The sequence below is a fragment of the Rhipicephalus microplus genome, chromosome 2 (assembly GCF_043290135.1).
Source record: "Rhipicephalus microplus isolate Deutch F79 chromosome 2, USDA_Rmic, whole genome shotgun sequence".
Taxonomy (NCBI): Eukaryota; Metazoa; Arthropoda; class Arachnida; order Ixodida; family Ixodidae; genus Rhipicephalus; species Rhipicephalus microplus.
The window spans coordinates 266,851,830-266,868,054 of NC_134701.1; the positions used below are offsets into that span (position 1 = coordinate 266,851,830).

At 45.3% G+C, this 16,225-nt stretch overlaps 1 protein-coding gene across 1 annotated transcript in view; it reads right to left on the reverse strand.

Moving 5' to 3' along the window:
- LOC119169239 (cystinosin) overlaps positions 1-12,314 on the reverse strand; it is a 195,931-nt gene extending 183,617 nt beyond the window's left edge. Inside the window, exon 1 of the mRNA XM_075881107.1 lies at positions 12,296-12,314. The gene's annotated coding sequence lies outside the window, so the exon portion shown is untranslated. The remainder of the gene's footprint in view (positions 1-12,295) is intronic.
- Positions 12,315-16,225: the final 3,911 nt, after the last annotated feature.

The window sequence follows — 16,225 nt, forward strand, 5'->3', positions numbered from 1 at the left end:
TAATCAGGATCATCGAGACATAGACTTCGGAAAGAAGTGAAACAGATTTTTAGCTGGCTTCGTCACTGCGGGCTTCCTGAGCAACGCGCAAGCTTGGGAAGAGCTATTCGTCAGGAGCTACAACCGAGTAAAATAACGACTTGGAAATAGAGTAGTAACTTCAGCGTATCGGAGAGTAATGGAGAGAGAGAGAGAGAGAGAGCAGACGGATAGACGGGCATGTGTTGATCGAGTAACATGCTCATATAATCAATACGCTGTTATAAGTATATCACAAGCGGCCACAAACTATCGCTAAATAAACTAACTGATTCATTGATTGAGTGAGTGCGTGTTTAAGATCCTAATACTAAGCAGGGCAGCCCTGCGACAAGACAAATTCACTGTAGGAAATTCGCCATAATGATGTGCACCTGCAAATCTTCAAGGTGCACTTACGTTCTCGGTACACGAGTGGTTCGCTTTTCAGGCCTACCACAATACCACTGCAACAACCGGATTATCGAACTGCCCGGCGACCCCCGTACAGTTCCCAGATGGAACGGCACAGCTTTCAGCCATGAAGGGGGTCATTCGTATTGATCTTTGAATCTCGCTCTTTATGCCCACATCATTGCTGCGAAGAAAGGCGAAGTCGCTAATTGAGTTTCGTTTGACGTCGAAACAGCCACTCTGTTTCCATGTTTGTCCAAAGGAAAGCGCAAATAATGGGCGCTCGCAACGGCTGCACCGAAGTAATGCAATGTATACAGCTGGCGCAGAACCATTAGCTGCTCCATGCATTGAGGCTGCATGGTGTTTGGCAACGGGTCGTCTTAATGCAATACACCGGTGCCTTTACGTAACGAACTGTCTCAGGCGGCGACGATGCCTTCTTGACGCGCACTAACTTAGCGAGACGGGCGCTTTGGGTATAGAGAGATGGGTGAACATAAAGTGTGTTCGAGTATGTACGCCTTCCTTTATAGCAAGGGTCCACAACTGACCTCAGTTAGCGGGAACAGTCACGAAAGTTAATCCTGCAGGGGCCGGGATGATGAAATTTAAGGTTGGAACGATAGAAGAGGTGGCAGGTTACAGGCTGTACAATCCTTGGTACTGATCACGCGTTGCCGCCGTGCTTAGTAGCATATTTTCGAGCAAGCTTGACAGGGACTTGGAAGTAGATTTGAAGGATATAATCGTTAGAATATTTCGGTATGTCAGCAATTTTTTTTCGGCGAGAAATGTTGAAATAGAGTCATTTGTGAATGAAGTGTTTCAAGGTTTTACCCATCGAGGTGGTGGTCTGAAGTTCACCTGTGAAATTCCAGTGGACAACGCCTTACAGTTTCTCAATTTATCCCTGCATTTTCGTCACAGCGCGTCTGCTAGATGTATGCACCCCGGTCGACAAAACCGCTCTTGAGCTACCGTTCCTACCACTCTAAGCTGATGAAGAATGGCATTGCTTTGTCGTGTCTTAAGTCCGCTGTAAACAGATCTTGCACGCATTTCGCTCTGCGCAGCTTTCAAGAGCAGGTGGAACGTCTAAAGAACGTAGCCTTCCCTGTCTCGGCGATATGTACCACCTGCCTTCGCCTTGTCAAACAGATAAATGGTATCGATTCACGCAGTTAAAACACGGCTCATAATGACAAAATAGCTGTTACGCCATATGTACACGCACTCTCACATCGGCTTAAGAAAACCGCCCAGCGGTTTGACTTGAAAGTCGTTTTTTCTGCTAATAACAAGCTCGGTAGACTATGTTCAATGGTCGGCAACAAGCTTGATAAGCTCGGGACGCGCGGTAGCTCCATTAACCACGAGGTCAGATTCGTGTCGTGTATGGCCAACGTCGTTTATTGCATCCCTCTGTCGTGTGGTCGTGTCTACGTGAGCCAGAGATGTCGATGTTTAAACATTCGTCTTAGGGAGCATCAGTCTTCCTTGCTGGGAAGACTCCTACCCCCGAATGCAGAGATGTTACTTGACTCGTACTTGACTCGTTCTTGACTCAAGACAGTCTTGCCGGTCGCCATAAATCGTTCTCGAACTTGCGGATGACTTGAAGGCGACTTGGCTCGGTCGAAGTCAGGACAAGTTTCAAGTCAGCTGCGGGGCTAGCTTGAAAGCGACTTCACGCGTTATTCCAACATGGCCACCTCACGAATGGACGTCGCGTGAAAGGTGGCCGCTTTTGAGTTTGCTTGCCTCACCATAAGCGTAGCATTTTTTGAGGCGCACTGCCTGCCGAAGATTCTTGAAACCGCTTTACGTGACCAAGGAAACCCGATGGTGTTGTACGACGAGCAACAATTCCACGCTAGGTACAGATTCATGAAGAACGCCGTGGGGCAGCTGCTCGTTATGTTGCCGCTCCGTGAAAGTGGGGACAACCGAAGACAGCCCGTGCATCCAGTGTTACAGCTACTGATGGCTCTCAGGTTTTACAGCGCTGGCACATTCCAACCAGTCACCGGAAATTTCGTCCGCATTCCGTAGTCGACAGTGTGCCGTGCAGTCGGAAAAGTTATGCTACTCATCGCAAAGCACCTGTAACGCGATGCTGGTGCACTTTCCGCAGCCGGCGGACTGTTATGAAGTGGCTGAGTTCTCTTGCGTTACAGGTTGTGTCGACTACACACATGTGCGTATTAATAGCTCCGGTGTCGACAAGGCCGAAGTGTTCCGTAACCGCAAAGGCTATTTCTGTTTTTTCTATAACACGACGACATTTTCCGTCTCTTTCGGTAAAAAAAAAAAATTGACTCTGTGCTGTGTCCGTGTGCCTCGTCTATCCTTTCGTCCCGTCTAGGGAGCTGTTTCCCGCTCAGAAAGGCATCGCTTGTAGCACAACGCTACGTAAAATTACACACACATAAAAAAAGAAGTGCCCCTATCACGGGTTTTTTTATCCGCGTCACCATGATGCAGCGATACATTGCTGTACCCCGCGAGACAGAATTCTGCTGAGGGCAATGTCCTAACCCTAGCTTTTTCTCTTGTTTACCAAGCTCAACAAAAGGATACGAATCACATTTGTTCCCAGAACTTTTTTTTTTCATAATAACTGCGACCTAGCCCATTACAGGCATGCACACTGGTGAACAGAAAGGCAAATACCGTGGAAATCGCGTCACCTCGCCAGGTCAGCACAAATACATGCCATGGTGTTCGAGTGAGAAAAAAAAACTACGAAAGAACCACTAAAACCAGCGGGCAACGAACGCTTTACAGAAGCAACACTGCGCATCGCTGTAGTGGCAGGCACCATGTGCCGCTCGTTAGCCGTGAAATGGCAAGAATATGCTTGTGGCTCTTCGTTTCTATAGTTATTTTAAAACGTATGGTCTTTTTTTGGTGTAATGCATGCCTTACGCGAACAACTTCATTATTACCCTCGTTAGCAGGCGAGCAGCTTGTTTCTGCTTTGAAGCTCGTTCTTGACTTGACCAAGCAAGACAGCCTGAGCATCTATGAAACGCGAAGGCTGACTTGGGCGTTTTGAAGTCCGCTGCTTGCTTCGCGCCGACTTGCTCAAGTTGTTAAGTTGAAGTCGCGAGCCAAGTAACATCTCTGCATTCAGGGGCTAGTGCACCTGGCCATGCACTGCGTTGAGTGCCAGTGTGAAGCGCAATTTTCCGCCACAGACGTATTGTTTAGGCACCACGATCGCACGACCCGAAACCTTGTCGAGGCCTACCACATTAACGCGAGGGCTCCCATGTGCGTTAGCAATTCTTCTTTGGCCTTATCGGACAAGGAAGTCGCACTACTCATGAAAAGGGGGTTGACCGGTGGGGAGGGGTGTGCAGGAGATGTGTTCTTGGTCTGTATTATTGCCGTTTGCTTCGCCTCCAATGCGCATGCGCGGAATTTTGTTGAGCACCAAGTGTGTTATATATTTTCGGTTCAGGCATTAAAGCTGTCACTTGTGAGTAAGCGCTTGTGGCCCTTTCGAAAAGTGCCGCCTGTTGCTAAACGTCCTCTAATCGTGCTGTGATGTAACATGCGTTAATGTTGGACACTTGTATAACCTTAGTTGTCACTGACAGTACTACGACAAACCCTGCACTCAACTTCTTACGCTGAAACTTAGCGGATGAGATTGAGTTGAGACATCGACTCTACTCATGGACATTGCCGACGCTCTTGTTACTCGGTTAGTTAAGTTGTTACTCGGTTAGTGCATCATCGACAAACAGGCGCCTTTTACCGTTAACAGTTAGCCCACGCAACCGGTGATTTCTGGCGACACTTCACCCATCCTATAGATCAAATGTCTCAAACTCGCATCAGTTACCGAGCCGCGGTCAGAACGGAATTTATATTCCCGTAAATAGTCGGGACAGCGAAGAAGTATTGAACACGATGCCAGCTACCATCAAAAATTCACAGGCTTTTCCCATACCTCATACATTGAGTCAATTCTCGCATGTGGGTAAGGACTTCAGAAACATATTGACACCGACAATCTTCACAACTACCGAAATCTGGACGCCGATTCTGAAGTAGAGCTTTTGTGACGCGGCTATGTTGCAGCACGAGGTGACCGTATTAGACGCTTTACGAGATTAGATGTACAAGACCCGTGACGTTTTGCGTAACTTACCCGAACAAACCGTCGGGTGAGTAAATAATGTGGGCACGCCATAGCATTGTCAGAAACAGCAGCGAAGTCACAAAACAAAATCTGGAACGAGCAGTCTCACGTGCGGCGCGCGGGCCACGTGTTTGAGGCCCCTGCTATAGACCTATTCCATGTTTGTAAGCAGCGGATAGGCGTCGTCAACGTGCTGAGGCGCTTGTATAGCAACGACCCGGCTCGCGCACTCCGCCCAGCCCAAAGCTTGCCACTGCCCTCTATGATCACGTGAAAACTGTCGAAGCAGCTGCAAAGTACGCGGGAGGCTCCGCCCATGTGCTCGGAGACGGCTTTGCAACTGCTCACCTTCACAACCGGCGCTTACCTTCACGATACCGTAATTCCTCTCCTTAGCGTCCGAGTAGACGATAATCACCTCCTGCGTATGCCTCGATAAGACACTCAACTGGTCTCAGAGACAAACGTAAAGCAGTGTCGTTAATCGCTTTACTTTTTTCCTCTTTTTCGTCATATTTTTGCCCCTTCACCCTTTTCCCCAGCTCAGGCTAGCCAGATGGTCTGAGAACATCCTCGTCCATCTTTTTTTCTTTCCCTCCTCCTTCAGAAAGTCCGGCTGCCTGCAGAACGAGCTCACATAATGCATCACTTCATCAACGTAAAAACTTGTTCGTGTGCGCCTGCTACAGCACTTGGGAACAAAAAAAAAATTGCGAATATTTAGCTGACCTCAATTCGGGCTTCTAGAACACTAGCTTTTTATTATTTGAAAGTAATTTAATCCGAATGAACGGTTTGTTAATAGCTGGCCACGCCTGCGTGTCCACTTTTCCGGATTCTCTGTACGTTTATTTTCTTGAGTTTTACTAAGTTAGAAGGAGTATGAGGGGTGCGTCCATATGTTACTGTTTTACTATGATATACGTTTTGTTATAAATTGATAATACATCGTTGTATAATGTAATCATATGGAGGGTGAGGAAGTTTCAGCCTGACGCTACCCAGTAACGAGGATGAAAAAGTTGTGTGGTGTGGCAACGTTGGCGTGAAACGTGATATTCCCGGCCTGTGTGCCATGGGGCTACGAGATGCCTGATGATGTGAACTGTAGAATAACTTTAAAGAAGGACAGAAGGCGGAACAATACGGTCACGATAACAAGGAAGTGATAAGTTGATTTCGGTCTTTCGAAAAGGACACACTGTTATCGTAGGAAGGAGCAGTAGAAATGACCCTGTGTTTGCTGTGCGTGGTTTGGGCTAATATCTGCTCTCAAACCAAGTTCCACAGTGTAAGATTTTTTTTGTTACTGTTTCGTGTATTGCGAATACGCGCGTGGACACAAGCTAAGAAGATGCATCATACAGTGTCTATGTCTAGTTAAGCCCACAAAGCTGTTTCTCCTCTTTACACGCAGTACTTGCCGCGTGGCAGACGAAAGAACTTTGAAAAACGATATGGTCATTACCCACAAAAGCAGCAGGAAAATTTTTGTTCTAGTGTCTCAGCGAACTCGGCGCCGGCTTTTTAAAGTCTAGTTTCGGAACCTTTTGACAAATTTTATATGTTTAAGAAAGTGGTCGTTCGCCATCTTCTATTTATAGCGGGCCAAGAAGGAAAAGGAACAGAAAATGCGACTCGAAAACCTCCTCTGGGAAGTCTTTGTAGGTAGCTTAAAAACTCAGCCTTTTGGCGTCTAGTGCTCCGGCGTAACGACGGTCCCCACAGCGTTGCAGCGGAACATGAAACGCCACGAAACAACCCACCGCTCATTCGCTCGTTTATTTTCGATATCAGTATTTAATGTTTCCCGTAAAAGGTGGCGTATAATGCAAGTTATATCTATACACGAGAAAATGAAAACATCCGCAAAACTTCGCCCACCTTGCCTATGGCGTTGCTGGCAAGGCAAAACAACAAAGAAGATCACAACGCCAAAGCGTGTGCTCCGAGATAACTTTCTACTGCTCCCATGGTAGCTAGCTGCATCATAAAACTTTCCGAAGGAAAAGATTTGAAAAAAAGATATTCCAAGAAACAGTTGGCAGCTGGAAATCTCGGTCTTCACTCGGCAAGCGGTGCGCTATACAGAGGTGATTTGTGTTTCATTCGGGTAAAAGTCATTTTTCCCCCTCTAGAAGTAACCACAGAAGAACGTGGCCTTCCTGTTTGTCGTCGAGCGTGTTGTTCTACTGAAAAAATGTCATTTCTTTGTGAAAAAAGAATCGCAGGAAAAGTAAGTGCGTGTATCTGACAGCACAGTTACCACGCTGACTTTTGGCGCGAAGTCATTTTTATTTTTATTGAATTTTAATGACATGTTATTTAAGTATCCAGAGCGTCAAAACACCATGGTGCTGAGTTACATCTGCCATTAAAGCAATAAATAATAGTGGTAAAATGTTTATTTCGCGTAATAAATGCTTTAGAACATGGCTTCTAAGAAAAGCATGAGTCGGACGTTTTTTTTTTTCTTTCTTCCACATTCTCGCTCGACTCGTACATCTGTCGCGTTTAGAGACTCGGGCAGATTTTACATTTGTTGCCATAGCCAGCTAGTACTATGCAGCATGTAAAGTAAATGTACAACTCGCGCTAACAAAATCGGCAGCGGTGTTGAGCAAAAGTTTAGCATTCGAAATTACCAACACGGGCGGACCGTCTTCCTGTCGAATTCTCACGACTGGCAGTTCAGATAACAGAGGTTAGTGGAGATCGGTGATAGCGTAGGTGATGAACGTAAGGGGTCGCAATGTTTATAAATATGGGCAATCATAAAGTTTAAACCCCTTTGAGAAAGGCATGTATTAGGTGAGTTTTACCATAAGAGTGTTTACCATATCGAGACCCTGGCGACAGCTTACATGGAGCAGCGTTAAACGCACTGTGCGCGACGTAACTATATGAGCACAGTACCCATAATACCCAACGCCTTGGCGAAGGGGTAGGTGGCCGCGCTGTCGAGGTGAGAACCGGAGCACCATTTTTATCTGGTTGAACATGCCGCAGCTAGTACGAAACACAGCGGGACTACCAATCTCACGACCTTATCTACAGGCGGTCTGCAGGACGGCCGCAACTCGATAGCAAAGAACACTTACTATCTCTCGCTGTTATGAGTGCCGGTGTGAACCATACTGACCCATCACAAGTCATTGTAACGGGTACATCGCTCAGACATTAGTATCGGAGTGGCCAGCAATAACATGCCTGAGGGTGAAGGAATGTAGGGAATATCGTTTTCAGTGCCCGAACAAAATTTTTAACGAATACACGAAACTCAATTGTGCCGACACGTCAGCCACCCAAAACGTGGCCCGTCCTTATAGGGGCGAGTGAGCAAGCGGACTCCTGACCCTGACTTCCACTGGCAAGGTTTGGGTAGACGAGGTATCTTGTTTTCAATTTTAAACGCAACAGCAGTGCATGCGAAGACAGCAGACATACAGTTCGACGAAGACAAGCCCCGATGGGCGACGCAGCGGTCGTCTTCGCCAGACTGCCTGTCGACCTCACAGGTGCTGTAGTAACATTCTCCACTGGCAAGCTTCACAGCACTGCACGCATTTAGTGAAAGTGGGCTTACTTCGAGAAGGAATCTGGGACTGCGGTGGTTACGCGGCGACAGAGAGCGCGCTAACGCGAAACCACAGCGAGCACAAACGGCTTCTTCTTCGGCTTCTTCCGTTCCTAAATTCAGTGGGAACACGGATGGACTCACTGCGCAAAAAAGCAAGAAAGTGCACACAGAAGAAGTCAGATTCAGGAGGTGTAAGATTTTTTCCCCCTGAGCCGTACAAATGAAAGAACGGCAATTCGCGTCCGTGGTTTACAAGAAGAATGGAAGACATTCCTCTATTTTTTTTTCTTTTTTCTCTGTCTTTACTATCTCCTTTCGTTTTCGGCAAACGTTGAACCAAATGTCGGCGGAAACTTTCTTTTGAGCTTATTTGATATTCGAAGACGCTTTCCCCGCGCCGAATATACGTATATCTTACGCTTTTGTTAGGAAAAGAAACGCCTTGTACCCAGCTATTCGATCGACATATCGAGCATCGGGACTACCGTCGCAAGCGATAGTTGCGTCTCTCGCATTCCGTCGTCTCGCTTCTTTTTTCCTCGAGATGTTTAGATGCATGCGTTGCTAAACGACGTTGTTGTAAGAAGATGCATCGCAAAAATACGGGTCTCCGTTTTTTTTTTTGAGCAATTCAGTAACAACGTTCTTCGTCGCGACGCTCCTCGAACAATGGCGCATCTTTAGTAGTGCGAAGTATGGAAAAGAAAGAAAGAAGGAAAGAAAGAAAAAAGAATAAAAAAAGAAAGAAAGAAGTGAGAAAAAAGAAAGAAAGAAAGAAGAAAGAAGGAAAGAAAAAATGTCTATTTGCAAAATTCAGAATATCTCAGATGGGTTCACACGACAACCAATGGAGAAGAGAAGCGCGAGCGTTGCTGCGGCATGAAAGAATGCCCAGCCCGTCTTGGATGCACGTATGGTAGAGCGGCGGAAATAAGCGGCAACCGAAGGACACGCCAGGACACATCGATCCCTTATATGTAGGCGGAGAATTCCACGAGGAAGACACGAGGTGGGAGCATGCTCCTCGAGGAGGATGAAGGGGACAAGAAAGATTAGGCTATTTCCCTAGCAAGAGATGCATCATGAAAGCAAGAACGGGCGACGTCTGAAAGAAAAAAAAAACGACCATATCGTTTCGTCGCTATAGAGTTATGAACTGATGAATGAGCTGAATGCAAGACATGTGGTGTGCGTGCGAGAATTCTGTCGCTAGGCCCCGCTACGCAGCACGTTTTTGAAGATTATCCGAACAGATAAATTCGCGCTCGAAGACGCATGCTTAAAGTTTTCGCGGTCACTTTACAGTCTCTAGATCAATGTACATTATGAGAAGCATCAGTATACACTTTCCCTTGCCCGGATGAAAACAGGTGCATAAACGAGTGCATTTATTAGCCCATAAATGCGGCGGTTGTAGACATACCACTTGCGTTGACAGCTATAGCATTTTAATGAATATGATGATGTCTTGCGTATCATTTGATAGGTTGGACCAACGCGTATGTCCTAACATGTCTCCCTTAATTTAGCATCATTACTTAATTATGTAAGATATCAAGTCAGTTTACGTTTCACAAAAAAGCTTGCACGTGCACGTATTTCACAAAGCTTATTCTGTCTGAAAACAAAAGCCCCTGTGTCCAATGTTCTCGGAAAAAAAATTAATGCCTACTCTATTTGTACTTGCAGTGCGCAATATGGGTTTGATTACTTAATTAACTATACTCCTTATAGCTACAATTACCAGTGCCATAACGAGATAGCTTGAGTAATAACAATTACTAGTATATTTTTACGATCTCAGTGCATTTATTGACACAATGAGGCATAAGAAATACGTTATGATCAATTTATTCATTGCGGACGCATATTCTCCGAATTTCTTCGATGACGTAAAGCATATACCTTACATACTAGGTGAGCAACGCATGCGATAAGCGCATGTACAGGTGTACAGATAGCATGGTCTAAACAACGTCGCTACTTCTTAATTTCAGCTGAGATATACTTAGCCCCAGTTTGATAGTTTGATAGTAGTCCCTGCTCCACTCTGCTCCCTTCTTGTCTCTGAAAATTGCCCCGCCGCGGTGGTCTAGGGGCTAAAGTACTCGGCTGCTGACTCGCAGGTCGCGGGATCAAATCCCGGCTGCGGCGGCTGCATTTCCGATGGAAGCGGAAATGTTATAGGCCCGTGTGCTCAGATTTGGGTGCACGTTAAAGAACCCCAGAAAGTCAAAATTTCCGGAGTCCTCCACTACGGCGTCTCTCGTAATCATATGGTGGTTTTGGGACGTTAAACCCCACAAATCAATCATGTCTCTGAAAATTGCAGCTATCACCTCCCTTTCCACTTCTCGATGTGTCGTCCTCAATTTAAGCTGAGCCCTCTTTGTAAGCATCCAGATTTCTGCTTCGTATGTAAGTACCGGCAAGATGCAGCTGTTATATACTTTCTTCTTCAGGGTTTGTGCTAGATTACCATACGTGACTTGACAATGCTTGCTGAGTGCGAAATATTCTATCCTTATTTTTCTAGTTATTTCACTCTCATCGTTCGGCTCCGCGGTTACTACATGACGTAAGTAGACATATTCTAATGAGCCTCAAAGACTTTCGCCATTATCGAAAATGCGGCTGCCCCGGCCGCGATGCGATCCTGCCACCAGCGGGTCCCGATGCGTTAAACTGCTTCAAAAAAGGAAGCTGCGCAGTCGTCACACCACGCAACTAGTCGAGTTAGCATAGTAAACCTTGGCAGATGCGAGGAATGCCAATTCGCGGTTGTTGAGACCCACTTAAAGGCGAACAAATGTCTTCAAACTTACAAAAAAGCTATAAAAATACAAAAATGCTTTCGCGAAGCATTCATTCACGTCAGGTTTTCGAAACGTAAAAAGAAAACAAAACAAAACGATTGATTCAATTCCGATATATGCACTTGCTCGCTGCAGCTGGTCTGTTTACGTAAGTGAAGCTAGTCTTTCGCCATCGTGTGTTACGAAAGCCACTCGAGCCGAAAATTTTCAATGTAATAGATTACACTGTCTTGCTTAAAGTTTTTTTACGATACTTAGTGTAACCTTTAATACTTAATCTAACCTTTAATACCGATACTTAGTCGAACCTTTATTCACCAAATATATCCTCCCCCACTGGAGCTCATTAAGTTATTTGCATGCCAAGAAACTTTCTGAGCATCGTTCATACGTGATGCTTCGCATTAAAATCCCCATGAAACGTCTGTGCCGTAGTCATCTTCTCCCGGCAAGGTGGCGGGTAAAGGCGTCAGCCTCGCGTGGTGAGCATGGCTGCACGCGAAGTCGACGACGACGTCGGAGAATCTTTCGGTCAGGCGCCACCTAATTACCTAGCCGTTCGTAACGCCGTAGTTACCACGCTTTCAAGCGTGGCCAGGCGGTGGCGATTATAAAATGACGTATGACGAGAGGTCGCTCTCAAGAACTGACCGTCGCGAAAAAGGTCTGCGATAGAACGGCGAAAGAAGGAGAAAGAGAGAGAAACGAGACAGTTTTTCTCGGGGCATGCAGGAATTATGCAAATTCCCGGTAAGGAACGGGTACGGATCACGCTGCGAGCCGTAATGCGCGGTTCCCTCGCTACACAGCGCACGGGCCTTGTATTGACGCGGTAGGAAACGTTTTGCCAGAGGTCGCTGGCGAGAGCCGCCGCTAGGGGGCTACCCTCTCTCTCGACGTACTTGGAGCGAAGCTCGAGAGCGGGCAGTAAATATTTTCGGAAAAAGGTTTCGGATATGGAAGCCTGGTTAACGAGAAAAGAGAAGTGCTGTCGTTAAATTCTCCTTTTCTTTTTTTTTTCTACTTCTGCCGCAAACTCTTATTACACTAGGCCTAGCGAAAGTAGGCCGAGGGAGTAGCTTCGATTCGTAGGAAGCGGAGGGAAGAGAATAACCTCGTTACCTGAACGTGTGCTTCCCCTAGTGCCGTAAACAGTGCGGGAAAAGTGGCAGATAAAACAAAACAACGCAGTATGAGAGTATGTTGCATTAGTGCGGCCACCGAAAGACCACTCGGAAGACGCTCTTCGCGCTGCTCAGTCGTTGCTGGCATGAAAAAAAAAAAGTAATGCTGTTTTTGGAGTAAACATACCTGCTGTCGAAAGTTGCGCCTTCTCTTGTTCCGTGCTTTTGTGGAAGCTGCGAAAGAGAAAATGGATGAAAATTCATTTTCGCGGGTGAGTGCGCGCCGCATCGGATCATGCATCCAAGCGAAAACACGTGCATCAAACATGCGTTGTGAAACACAGATTCGCGCGGCATGAACGGTTGAATGAGCTGGTATGTTGCACATTTGCTCTTTTACAGCTACAGCGGTAAAAATAACACGCACGCTTTGGTGTCTACTAATACTAACATATCGCGAAGTGTTTCAACGGACGAAAACTTTATGATTTTTCGCGTCAATTTTTGCATACATGTTTTCTTCAGATAAAATCTCTATACTGCTTGCGAAATCTACATCCACTGAAAACAATATCAATCTACTGCAAGTGTCATGTTTCGAAGACGAGGCCACCGCGGAACTGTCTGACGCGATCCGTACATCAAGTGTCTCCAGAATACAAACGCTCCCAGAGAGTGTAAACCGAGGTGTACTCAGAAGCCCCCGAGGAACAATATCGGACAAGGTTTACAAGCTTTCATGGGCAGCAGATGCTTTTATGGCGATATTAACTTTTGCGATTGCGCGAGTAGATTCACTGGCACCTGATTTATGCACTTCTTCTAAGCTTGCCTCTCACACAAGGTCTGCCATGAATTAATTGCATATTAATGTTTATTTCACTCACTTTGTATTTCATGGTACTTAGAGAGAGAATAAAAAAAGTAACAGTGGAATAGCTGGTAAGAATTCTCAGGATCCCTCAAGCAGTTGCCTAAGATTACTCGAAGACGAAAGCCACCCTCTTTTACTTTTCATTCGACTGCATTGGCCTTGCACTAGCTCTGAGATCAGAGGCACCGCACGGTTGTGCACATCCCATGCATGCCGAATTGGCTAACCTGTGATCAAGCGACGATATACTATGATCACGTCAAAATGTCTTTACATATCTTGATTATCTTTGACGTCATTGCGACGTCATCATATGGCGCTTTTTGCAACATTCGTGTTCGTGCCGACATCGACTGCCACTTTTCGTGTTTAATGAAGCATCTAAAGCTTTCGCATAATTAAATGTGTTACCACGCACTACGAAAGATTACCAGAGAGTAAGTCGATGCGAGTAAGTCTCATTTCGACCGCTTCTTCCAGTGACGCGTTTAGTTCGACAACTTGTCCCTGTTCACCGCTAAGTAAAGCACTCAGACGGCATGACGTCACGCTAAATCTTATGCTGACAGCGCTATCCCTCCACACTCATAGCGTCGCTTAGCTTTAGAGTCATGCCGTTTCTACACCGTCGGCTTGTCAGCTTACGTCCCTTACCACAACGACACTCACGTTTCGCCGCTAACACTACATGACTTAAACTGAGTGCTAGCAACTAAATGGTAATACAGAATACTGTTCGAAAGTGGTGGAAACACAATTTGAGCCGAAGTTCCTTTCTGGGCCAACGAGCCTACGCAATCGGGGGTTGGCAAGCCTCTATCTTCGACACACCACTACTGATTCGGTTGTCAAAGATGTGTCTACTTCGGTTGCCTCGGTGTCTCAGAAGAAAAAGCCGAAGGTGGAGGGAGAACGAAATTACAAGACTTCAGTGCGCCCGACAACGGATGGAGACAGCGTTATTCCACCGGCTACACCAGCTGTCACGTATCCATTACCGAAGAAACCCAACCTCTACAGTTCGCTTTGTAAAGCGTGCTTTACCGCAATTACAGTATTTCAGTGGAGAAGCCGCCTTAGCGAAGATTGTCAGAAGGAACAAAGTTTGGAGAGATGTCAGCGTCAAGGAGACTCCGCTGACGAACTTATATCGAAAGCTCGCTTTTGCCAAATGGTAGGCTAATTTAAAAAATAAAATAAAACGGCAATAAATATGGTTTCCAGTACCTTGACTTTCTTGAGTTTTATTTTTTTCCGGTCATAGTACTTCGTAAAATAACCGCCTCTTTCGGATGTGACTGTTGAAAAAAAATAAATAAAAATGAAGCAACACTAAGGTTGAAAAATGTAGAATAAAAATGAGACCAATATTTGACAGACACATCTTCGAAAGTTCTCGACGCAGGCCTAAATAAAAGGCAATAATTATTATTATTACTTATTAATAGCCTTCAGACATCCGCGAAAAAAAAACTCAAGCTAATTTGAAGGCTTTAATGTCTTGTGAATGTCGAGTGTGCTATTAGAAATTCTGCGGCAAAGAATTCCAGAGTACTTGATTTTTTTCTGCGTATTTTACGTGTTTATGTTATCATTACGAACTATGTATTTACAAAATCTGGATTTCTAAACAAGTTTTTTTTTCAAACATTATGCATCAAACGTCTGTTTAGGCTAGCTTTAAAGTTTATTTACATGAACAGCGCTTTTAGCGTTTATTGTATATCCAACCTAAAATCCGAAGCTACTTTTTGTATCATTATAAATTTGCTAAGTAATGGCTTACATGTAACATCAGTATGCATTCTTATTGTACGACGAAAATATTAATGACCATCGACTCAAGGAGCCAACATATCCTGAAGCCCAAAAGCGTTTCTGAAATATTACACAAATTCAAAGCTTTTATTGTTTGCAATGAACATCTCTAAATGTTCTATACCCGGATTTTACGTTTAGTCCTAATAATGGTCAGAATAATTTCGGGAATATTGCGCAAAGAGTTTTAGTGTCAAGGCTTGGGCGTGTTCAAAAAACAGTGGCGGGCACATAGGGCAGCGTGTGTGCCACCTTTCCTTGTTCTCGTCTTATTTCGCGCTGTGTTCCCGAAATTTCATAAGGAGAGTTCACATGCTGAAAACAACGATCTTATGTACTCCTGACCTGCCCAGATAGCGGGGCCCCTATGGAAATGCATGTCCCTGCTCTAGTTAGAGCGTTCGTCATTTGTGGCGCTGCCTGTAATCTGTTCGCCTGCTGCTCTGCGGCCGTTTAAAAGACACTGAAGTAATGGCACCTGCATTATATGACTGTTTCTGCAGTTTTAAACGGGGGGAAGGGGGAGGGGAAGGTCAAGTAGGCTGTTCTGTGCGGTTAAGTATTTACCGCACACTGATTGACTGACACGTGAAGCCGTAGACTTACATAACGTAGGGCGGCCGTGTCCTTATCGGTGTACATTCAAACGCAAAAAGAAAGCTAAATGTCCTCGCGTATTTTTATTTCCAAGGTATTTTGCAGTCATGCATAATATTTACACGATCTTAGGAATCTACCTGGCGAAACATCACAAGAGAGCTAAAGCTGTCATCCGTGAACAGGTGCTGACTAGCGCCACAGCTCTCCTAGGTTACGTCTCTAGCGGCAGCAGGTACGAACTAAAGAGTGTGCGCTGTAGAGGGGAGACCTGAGCAGGTCAAGAGTGCAACATGCATGCTATGCTAAACATCATCTACCACGCACCTTCTTAGTAGCTTATTGAACCTTCAATATAGCTTTAACGCAGTAGACAACCTTCGCAAAATTGTCGCAAATATTTGCTACTAAACTTCCGTCACTCGGCATTATCGTTCTTACGATAGCTTGTGCTACGGTCGATATAGAATATGTTTGACTCACAAGATTAAATTCCTAAAATTCTCCGCAAGAGTTTTTTTTTAATTTTCAAAACCTGCTCCTGATTAGACACGCAATGCACGCATTCTGAATTGCGCAATGTAGACTCAGCAACAATTAAGTGCCTGTGTCACATCTTGCCATAATAACTACATGTAAATCTGACACAGGCTCATTATCGTGTCCAGAAAGGCTAGCTGTTATCAATCAGTGAAAGATCCAACCCTCTACAATGTTTAGTTTTTTTTAATTGTTTCGATTATCTTTTATATAGTCCTATCGCATAGAAATATTACCTCCACAAACCCTGCATTAGGTGCATTTTTTTGTATCGTAGAGATCAAATTA